The sequence below is a fragment of the Gorilla gorilla genome, chromosome 17, assembly GCF_029281585.2.
Source record: "Gorilla gorilla gorilla isolate KB3781 chromosome 17, NHGRI_mGorGor1-v2.1_pri, whole genome shotgun sequence".
NCBI classification, from domain to species: Eukaryota; Metazoa; Chordata; class Mammalia; order Primates; family Hominidae; genus Gorilla; species Gorilla gorilla.
In genome coordinates, this window is record NC_073241.2 from 53,859,151 (window position 1) to 53,869,521 (window position 10,371).

Consider the following 10,371-nt stretch of genomic DNA (forward strand, 5'->3'; position numbering starts at 1 on the left):
CAGAAACACTAGTGCTACTTATTTTCCCACTTGTAAGTCATGTGCTATACATGTACATGATATAAACAGGTTTAGGGACAAACACACTGACTCTTGCTAGGTGTTTAGCTACTACAGTGTAGCCTCTTGGCCTTTGAGCTTCAGTATGCCATGGGCATTGTATAGAATGCTTTATAGAGAACAGTCAGCCAGGAGGGGGATGGTTTAAAGAGTTTTGGCTAGGTCTAACCCTTGCCTGGGTTTCCTGTTGCTGTGTTGCTCTCCTGATTTCCAGATGTCTGATGTCAATAACCCTGGAGGCCCCTCCATCTGATTTCCTCCCTTCTTGGCTTCTGCTGAATGGCATCCACAGACCTGGCCATTTCCCAGCCTTCACTTCTCCATTTCCAGCTTCCCCTTCTCTGAAGGCTGCTGCTAAACTCAAGGCAGAGCCCTGTCTCTCTGGGCTGAGCACCTGCAGGGCCAGCTGTAGGAGGGTGCTGGTTTGGGGGTGCGACCCTCTTTCTCTTCATCGTAGTCTACTATTGCTTAAACGAGTTGTTTCTGATTTGGTAGAAGGACAGAAAGAAGCAGAGTCAACATCTGAATTGAATGCAGTGTGAAAGGAAGGGATATGGGCAGCAGATACAGACAGTGCATTGATCCATAACCTACACTAATCAGTGAAAGCAGAAGCCTGGAGACAAAGGTGGTTAAGAACCCACAGGAATCCTGAGTAGACTTTGGACTTTTTACAAGTGTGTAATGGGAGTGAGGCCATGGCGTTTAGATCTTAAGAAGTATGGAAATCCTAATATCTTGATTACATATATGATAAACTGAATTGCTTTTCAAAACATACTCTTTTTCCTGGTATTATCACTTTAACTCAGGCCTAGAGACTTTAATGAAAAAATAATGTGAATTATGTTCTATCTCCTCATTTACCCTAAATTGTTATATCTTTTCTTCCCGGTTAACTAAGAATAACAACCCATCCAGAATTAAACTGCAATCAGTGACAAAGCAGTTAGAATCAAATTGTGTTAATGGGTTTCTTTTTCTTTATTAGTTCTTTAGCTTCCACAAAACTGCCCCCATAAGAAAAGCATTCATGTTTGAAGAAGGAACATGAAGTAGGCAAGCTTGCAGTTTGTGACCAGCCTGTGCTCCTGTCTTTGGAAGTGCCCCACAGTCCTGGCTTGAAGAGGGGGCTTCCTGACTTGTGTCTGCCAGATGGCCCAGCTTCTCTAATCTGATTGGACAGAAGGTAGACCCCTGACTCACGCTGAGCCAATCAGATTCTTTTTCTCAAAATACTGAACTGTGAAACTCAAAAGCCTCTCAGTAGTGATGATCCCTAGGATGGAAGGTCTTGGAAGTCCAGGAACCTGGACAGCTGTGATACTTCCCTCATGAGAACGAGAGAGATTATCGGCCTAGAGAGAAAGACAATCATGAAGACAGGCAGTAGAGATCAAGGAATAGCACTAGCAATAAAACAGAGGAGAATCTGTATAGTGGAGAGGGGAGCAGTGTGGAATTTTACAGAAAAGAATATTTTCTTGTCAAAATGAGGGAGGCAATAAAACAAGAGTCAACTAGGTGAGCAATTAGGGTACAAACTAAAAATGTGTCTTACGAGGCAAGCATGTGGATAAGGGCAGCATTATTATAAAATATTTAATAATACAAGGTAAAAATGTCCTTTGATTATTTTTGAAATTGGATACCACATTAAAAAACATAACAAAACAAACTTTAAACAAAGCCTTGCATGCAAACTATAGAGTCACTCAGTGAATTCTAGAAAGGAGTATCTAGCACAGAGACCCTCTAGTGCTGCAGAGACCAGATCTCACTCGTGCCTATGACCTGTGACCTATAAACTCCTTAGCATGGCTTCATGAGCTCCACCACTTGGACCAAACGTTCCCTTCCAGTCTCACTACCTACTCGCGCTTTCTGGGCACTATGCACTCAGCTCATCCTGGCATACTTGCCTTTTTTTTTTTTTCTTTAAAAAGACTGAGTCTTACTCTGTTGCTCAGGTTGGAGTGCAGTGGCGCGGTCATAGCTCACTGCATCCTTGAACTCCTGGTCTTAAGAGATTCTCTCACCTCTCACCTCAGTCAAACAGTGAGACTACATGGACACAGGGAGGGAAACATCACACACCAGGGCCTGTTGGGGGGTTGGGGGTAAGGGAAGGGAGAGCATTAGGACAAATACCTAGTGCATGTGGGGCTTAAAACCTAGATGAAGGGTTGATAGGTACAGCAAATCACCATGGCACATGTATACCTACATAACAAACCTGCACATTCTGTAAATGTATCCTGAAACTTAAAGCCAAAAAAAAAAAAAAAAAAGAGAGAGAGAGAGATTCTCCCACTTAGCCTCCTGAGTTGCTGGGACTACAGGTGCACACCACCATGCCTGGCTACTTTTTAAATTTTTTTGTAGAGAAGGGGTTTCACTGTGTTGTCCAGGCTGGTCTTGAACTCCTTGGTTCAGGTGATCCTCCCATCTCAACCTCCCAAAGTGTTGGGAGCTACGGGCCCAATCATTGCCATTACTTGAATATGCCATGCATTTTGTCCTAGAAGATGGTCTTGACATAGATGAAGTTCAAGGCTGTAGTTAAGTGGTAACAGAAAAATACATTCTGAATTGGCCTGAGCCAAAGGCTAAAGGCTGGCTTCTAGGGTGGGCTCGATTGGGAGACAGAAGTGATTGACTGAACAAGGAGATCCAAGTCTCAAGAATGACACCAGGCTAAAAGCACAAGTGTGCCCCATCGAACCTTAAGGTACTTTACTTTAGATAACAGCACATACATTTCTTTGCTTCATTTTTCTGTGTATAATCTGCATAATACTTGGGTGATATGTTTTAAAAAATACAGAAGAATAGTTAATTTCTGGCTGCTGGCTTAATATTTGCTTTGAGCCAAGACCAGAATATCTATGGTCCTCCTGTCTGTTAGTTTTCCTGGGTCATTTTTGTCACTGTCTGATCCTTTCCACCAGCTTGGCCTTTGCTTCTACCTAGGATGCTGGTGTTAATTACCTTTTCCCCACATCTGTTTACTCACTCTGAGTTCCTAGATGGTTCTAAATAGCTTCTCTTTCAAAGAGCTCCTCCCGCACCTGACCTGCTGTGAGACGGACAAGCTGGGCAGCTCCTCTCTTTCTTCTTTTATTCGAGAAGGTCTCAACAGCCATTTAAAAGGGAAGCTGCATATCCAATTTCTAATGTGCTCTGTAAGAGGTATCCTCTCTGGGTGAATGTAACAACCTGAGTTCTCAGCCTTTCAACAAATCAAATGAGAATCTTAAACAGATCTCCCTGCAATGAAGCACTGCTTCTCATTTCTAAGTAACCAGTTATTTGTCAAACACTAACATTTGTAATATTTTGTCCACCGAGAGGAATTTTCTTCCAGAAACATATTTTAAAAATCTACAGATTGTAAGACTGAGACTGATTTGAAAGTGAACACATATTTTCAAAGCGAGATGAGGCTGAAAGAAAATGATTTACCCCAGAATCCATTGAATCCACAGTGAATCGTGTAGTACCTTGTGTCAATTTTCCCATTGTTCTTCCTTTGTTTGTTCAGTACCTACCAAGTGCCTTCTGGGCATTAGGGATTCCTTTTGAAACTACTGGTGTAAAAATAATAACAGCAATATAAAAAGCTAATATTTGTTGGGTTCTTATTATGTGCTAGGCACTGAACTAGTCATTTTAGATGCGTGATAGCAATTTATCCTCACAACTGTATATTACAGATGAGAAAGCCCCATTACCTGCACAGAAGTTATGTAATGTGATTCCGGGTCACACAGTAAAGACATGGAGGAGCTGGTGTGACTCCAGAACTCTTATATTCCGCTAGTGTACACACATGGATAGGACCAATTTAATGCCTGAAACAGGCCCCAAACCCTTCAACACTGAGCCTGGCCCACCTGGCTGGGTCTCAGCCACAGCCTCAGCAGCATGTCCCTTCCTCCAGCACCTGTGAAGTACTTAGGGAAGGGTGTATCTCCAGAACAACTCTCCTGCTTGTTCTGAGTTAGAGAGGTCATTAAACTCTGGGTCCTAACCATGATTATGCGGTTAAAAATATATGTTGATGTCTTAGCCAATTTGGATAACTACCACAGAATACCACAGGCATGGTGGCTTACAAGCAACAGAAAAGTATTTCTCACAGTTCTGGAGGCTGGGAAGTCCAAGATCAAGGCACCAGCAGACTTGGTGTATAGTGAGGGATGTTTCCTGGCTCATATATGGCTCATGTCTCATTGTGCCTTCATGTGGTGGCAGGGTGAGGGAGCTCTTTGGGGTCTCTTTTATAAGGGCACTAATCCCGTGCATGAAGATTCCACCCTCAATGACCTAATCACTTCCCAAAGGCCTCACCTCCAAATACTTTCGCCTTGGGGATTAGGGTTCAACATATGAATTTGATGGGGGGAGGAGGCACAAATGTTCAGTCTCTTGTAGTTCAATTAACTGAAAAGTAGCAGTGACTTTATCCATGTAAAAATTTCCAGGTGAATTTCTTTTTCTGTCAGAGTCTTGCTCTGTGGCCCAGGATGGAGTACAGTGGCGCAATCTCAACTCACTGCAACCTCCACCTCCCGGGTTCAAGTGCTTCCTCTGCCTCAGCCTCCTGAGTAGCTGGGATTACAGGTATGTGCTGCCATGCCCAGCTAATTTTTGTATTTTTAGCAGAGACGGGGTTTCGCCATTTTGGCCAGGCTGGTCTTGAACTCCTCAAGTGACCTTAAGTGATCCACTCACTTTGGCTTCCCAAAGTGCTGGGATTACAGGTGTGAGCCACTGCACCCAGCCAAATTTCATTTATTTTCTAAGCCACCTCCCCTTATTCTTATCCTGTGAAATAATACCAGCTCTTATATACTTAGCATCTGAAGACAGAGATTATTAGTACCCTTAAAAAGCAGAAGGCTGCTAGCCATGGAGATGATTTTTTGTTTCTATTAAAATTCTCTCTTTACTCAGTTCATTGAATCTGGAGACAAAGATGAAGTCAGCCTATCAAGGTGATGGGTTGTCATCAAATACTGAAACCATGGTTGATTTTCCATATATTGAGCCAGATTTAGACATTCTTGTGTCTCCTCCTTGAAGTTAACAAGGCATTTCCACCTATTCATTTCTTCCTTAAAAGTCGTTCATACTTAGAAAAAAAGTTAATGAGTCATGAGCAGAGTGCTTATCCCCAAAGAACGCTTGAGGACTATGTCTTGATAGAGAACGTGCATTGACTTGGCGAGGGAGATACTTTGAGAGGACTGAATCTATTTCCAGTAAATCATAAATGAAATACCAGGTGGCAGTTTGAGGATCATATTAATTTATTTAGAAAGGCAAAGCAAATTCTGGATCTAAATTTGGAAATGAAGCAATTAAACATATAGGATCATAAGGAAAAATTCTGACGAATTATCCAAAGAAAGCTGTAAAGGCTGGTAGGGAGGTTTCCTCAACTTTCTGTGCCTGGGATTGTTTAAGGGAGCTCACTTTTCTCATACAAAGACTCTCACTGTGGCAGGAACATTACTGCAGTCTTAGGCATCACATTCTTGTTCAGGTCAGAAGGAAGGGCTCCAGTGATGCCTGTCTCTTTATTAGGAGAGCAAAATCCACGTTGCCTTCCAGTCATGTCTTATTGACCAGAAATCCCACGTCCCCCTGAGCTCCAAGGGATGCTTGGAAATGAGCGTGTAGCTTTTCAGTCACTCTAATGGAGTTAGGGAGAAGAGGGTTGAGAATGGAGTTTCTGTATGCCATGAAGAGTGCCTGCCACATTTTCTTCCTTCATTCACTCTGCCTACTCATGCTAATCTCAATGCTCAGCACAAGTCTCACCTCCTCCAGGAAGCGAAGCTCTACTTTTGCTCCAGCCTAACGAGTTTTCTTCAAACCCTGAACTCAGCTCTTGTTTTCCTGTGTCTAGGTCTTCTCTCCTCAACCAACAAAAGTATCCTGAAAGCAGAATCTGCTTATATGTCTTTGCATATCTTGCAGTGTTCACTACAGAGCTTTGCACATAGTATTAATAGATATTCAGCAAAAATTGTGTTAGAATGATAGAGTATGTCTTTTCTCACTGTAAAATACTAAGCAAAATTTAAAAAGCATTAAAAATGTAAACCAATTCCCCATCAAACCCTCACCCATCCTCTAAAACCCACCTGAAATGCCACTTAGTCCATGAAGCCATCTTTAATCCCCCTTGCCAGTCCCGAATTGTCTCTCCTTTGAATTTCTATGCTATGTAAACAAAAGATGGTCTAATGCTCTACTTATTTCCTTTCCCTTCTTGAAGAATTTACTCTAGAGTGGGCAGTTATATGTAACTTTGCCTCCTTGACCCCTGCTGAGTTGACTACAATGGACACTGGACCCATATTAGAGCCAATCATATAGTTTTTCCTGGGACATGTAATTGAAAACAGAGACCGGGTCATTAAGATGGTGCTGGGTTACTGGTACTAATAAGACCATGTACAGTTGCATTCAGAGTGGGTGCCATGACAACCCATACTTCTCACAAATATGGATTGATTGAAGGCCTAATAAGTGCCCATCATTGTATGGGGCAATAGGGGAAAAAATCAGCTCAAACACCTGCTCTCATGGATCCTCTATTCTAGTTGCAGGGCTTCATTTTAGCTATAGTCAGGCAAAATTACAGAAGAGCAGAAACTAGGAAGCTAAGAGCAAGACAATCTGCAGCAAAGAGAACTGAGCGGGTTGACAAGAGACTCTGCAGCCTCTGAAAGACAGACTTGGAGATTTGGAGATTTGAGCTCACATAGTTCCCATGGGGCCCAAGTATGCTTCTACCACTACCTCTATTGCTATTGTTGCTGCTATTACTGGCTAACATCTATTAAGTACTTACTATGTTCCAAGCACTAGGCAAATTTCTTGATGTGCATCTAATAGTTTCAATACCCTTATGATCCAGACACTTTTGTTATTTCCATTTTATAAGCGAAGTCTCTGAGATGGTAGTGAGTTACTTGAGAATGCCAGCCAGTAAATGACATAACAGGAACTTGAATTACAGGCCATACTGTTTGCAAATTGGTCTCATCTTATTACTCTGTATTCCTAAAATATCCTTGTAATAAACTAGCTTTACTGGGTGTCTGCTCCTTCCAATCAACAGGTACCTTAGATAGCTTGCTATGTTTAGCTTAGACTGCAGGCAGGTAGACAGAGTAGTTCTCTATTTTTCTATCATTCTACAAATAGAATTGTAGCAAAAATAAGCCCCATTTTGAAAATGTTCAAAGTTAGACATTTGTATCAGTGTTTTGGTTTGAATATTCATTTCTTCAGTTGTATGACTAAAATTAGTGGTTTCGTCCTTTGTGGGCACCTGAGCCCTGGCCAGAGGGGTAGGGTTGGGAGGGGGCTGGCAAGAGAGTTTAGACAAGGAGGGTGCAAATACATAGGCATATCAAGAAATGTCCGTAAACCAAGTAAATAATATATCTTGCACACATGTGAACCATGTGTTCTAAATGGAGAAGTAGTTAATATCTATAAAACAAGGATTCCTGTAAAATAATTACTGAACCCATACTAGCTTTTTGTCAGATATTTTCTATATCAACAGACACTATAATTGAGGGATATATGAGTCTGCCCTTTTTCTAAAATTAAGAGTAAATCCTCATAATTAGAAGTTGAGAATCACTACAGTAAATTATATTAAAAGGATATCAAGCCTTTATAATGGGAAAGGCAGATATGCTGCTGTCATTCACGAATCCCATCTAAATAGCAGGCAGCTCTCACTGATAAGGACACGCTTTCTGACAGGTTCCGATACAACCTCACACTCTCATTATGATGCTCAAGCAGCCTCTACCAATGGATTGGAGTTAGCCTGTGAGATGCTGCCTTTCTTGTTTAGAAAATGAAGAACTCATGTTGTTCAATGACCATCCCGTGATTTTTCCTAGGGTCCAAATAGAGCATTGAGAATCAGCCAGTTAGTTTTACCAGACACGTCTTGCTTATTTGGCTTTGTGTCAGTGTTCTTGAGTCACCAAATCTGGTGCCTTACTCATTTCAGTTTGTCAACTGGGTAAAACAAAACTTACCTCTGTATATGGTATTAATAAACAAATGTTGTTGGTATTAATAAACAAATGTTGTTGAGCTTCTGTAGAGAGCAGTAGTTGTGGAGTAAATGTTATGGCATAATTGAAATTATGTCTTTTAACTCCCTAAGCAACAGACCTCCCTCCCCACCTGCTTAAAAGTTGGAGTTATTATTCACATCCTGTTTAAAAATAGCACAAAATCTGCAGCAGGATGGGCGTGGAAGTTGTCTGTAGCTTTAATCACTAATGACCTCATCTTCAAATGGTCAGTGATAATAAACAAGAAGGAGGGATTTCCAAGGGAGCAGAGCATTAATAAGGCAAGATTTTAAAATTAATTTTTCAAGTTAATTAAAATGTCCAAAAGCACAATAAAACTACAGAAAATCTGGCAAGGGAATGGCAGCAGGACTGATTAATGCAAGTCAACTGTCTTCTGAGGGTAATAGTAATAATGATGAGATTATGGATATGGAAGAACCTGCTAAAAAGAAATGTGATGCATGTGGAATACAAACTGCATCCCAGTTACTATTTTATGGTGCACAATGGATCTTATTAAGGAGGAATAGTGGCAAGAATTACCACTGAATTGCTCAATAAAAATATTGTGTAATTAACAGTGTTGGAGCAGCAGCTGGAGTGATGCCTCCCATTGATGTTCCATATTCTCCATTTATTTCCAGTTTGCTAAGGGGTGTAGGTTCTAACTAAGACTGTTTGTTTATTTGACCATGAAACAGTAAACATTTGTCAAGCAGGGCACTAAGCTAAGAGACATGAGCCTGTAAGGATGAGTAAGGCACTGCTTTGGCCCTCAGGGGGCTTATGTTCAAATACGGGAGATGAGATAGGAATGTAATTAACTCTAATACAATGCAGATTGTGTTGAAACCTTCCATAGAGGTCAAAAGAGAGAGAAATTACTTTTAACAAAAGGGATTTAGCAGAAGCGCCTGGGAATCTATGGCATTTGAGAAGGGCTCTGGCTTTGATGTTGGCAAGATTTTTGACAGGTAGAGATAATAATAATTCTCTACTTGTGAGTTCTTCAATTTTTGAAAAAGCCATATGGTATACAAATAATGTCATCAAGCCAAATAGGAAACGATAGAAGTATATTTGTGGTGAAGGGGAGGTCAAAGGGGAGATAAGTCTTTCAATAATATGTTGAGAGCACTATGTTGGCACATGAAATGGTAATATTTAATACCATGCAAATATATCTTGCACAAAGGGGGCTTTGAACATTTTGGAATCAAGCAATTATGGTTGAGCCAGACATGCTTGGCCTTACCCTTGCTTTAGGTAGCTACTCTGGTTGCATAGTGGACTTGGAGGACAAGAAGCAGGTCATACAAACAATTTTGGGATGCCGCAGCAATAGAACATGATGCAAATGATGGGAGCCTAAATTTACAAGATGTGCTCTGTGAAAACAGAAAGGAGGAAACACTTGTCAGTAACATTGTGGATACAGAACTAACAAAACTTGAATGAAGAAGAGGGAGAGGTCAAAGATGACCACCAGCTTTTGAGTTTGGGCCACCAGAAGGATGGCCGGGTGAACGCCAACAATTTGGTGGATGAAAGGGCTTTGGGCTAATAATGAAGATGTGTTGGTACAATAATGATTGATGCACCAGGACAGGTACTTCTCCTGCCTCATCCAGCTGAGGTCAGCCTCCATCTTTTTCAGTATGAAGCTGAACTTGAGATAATGCTTCTTAGATTCTATGATGATATTGAGTTTAGGCGCCATCAGAATGTGCTTGTGAGATGCTGGCATGGAAAGAGATGTTCTTCGGGCATGGTCAGAGGATTATTTAAACATCATCTGCTTATGCACTGATGTATTTCAGGGTCTGACAGCTGAGCTTTTCAGCTCCAAAGTGGAGACAGGGTTGCTGTGAAGCTCAGTTCTGAGGTCCTGGAAGGAGTCTGGACCCCAGATCATGGGATACAACTGACTTTTAGTTTGGTTTTTATAAGGTTATCTTTAGGCCTCCTTTTGATTTTCTTTTAGCTCCAAAGAATTCATTCCAGACTTCCTTTCTCATTGGGTTTCTATTATTTCTGGCTATATTTTCTTTACCCAGCCGCCTTTGTTTCTGGCATTGGCGCTGATGAGCACAGAAGGTGTTGAAGCGTAGAAGCCAGCTGACCCAGCGTATAATGAAGCACTAAGATGGAGAGGAAGAATTGCCAAGAAATTCAAGCTGGGGTA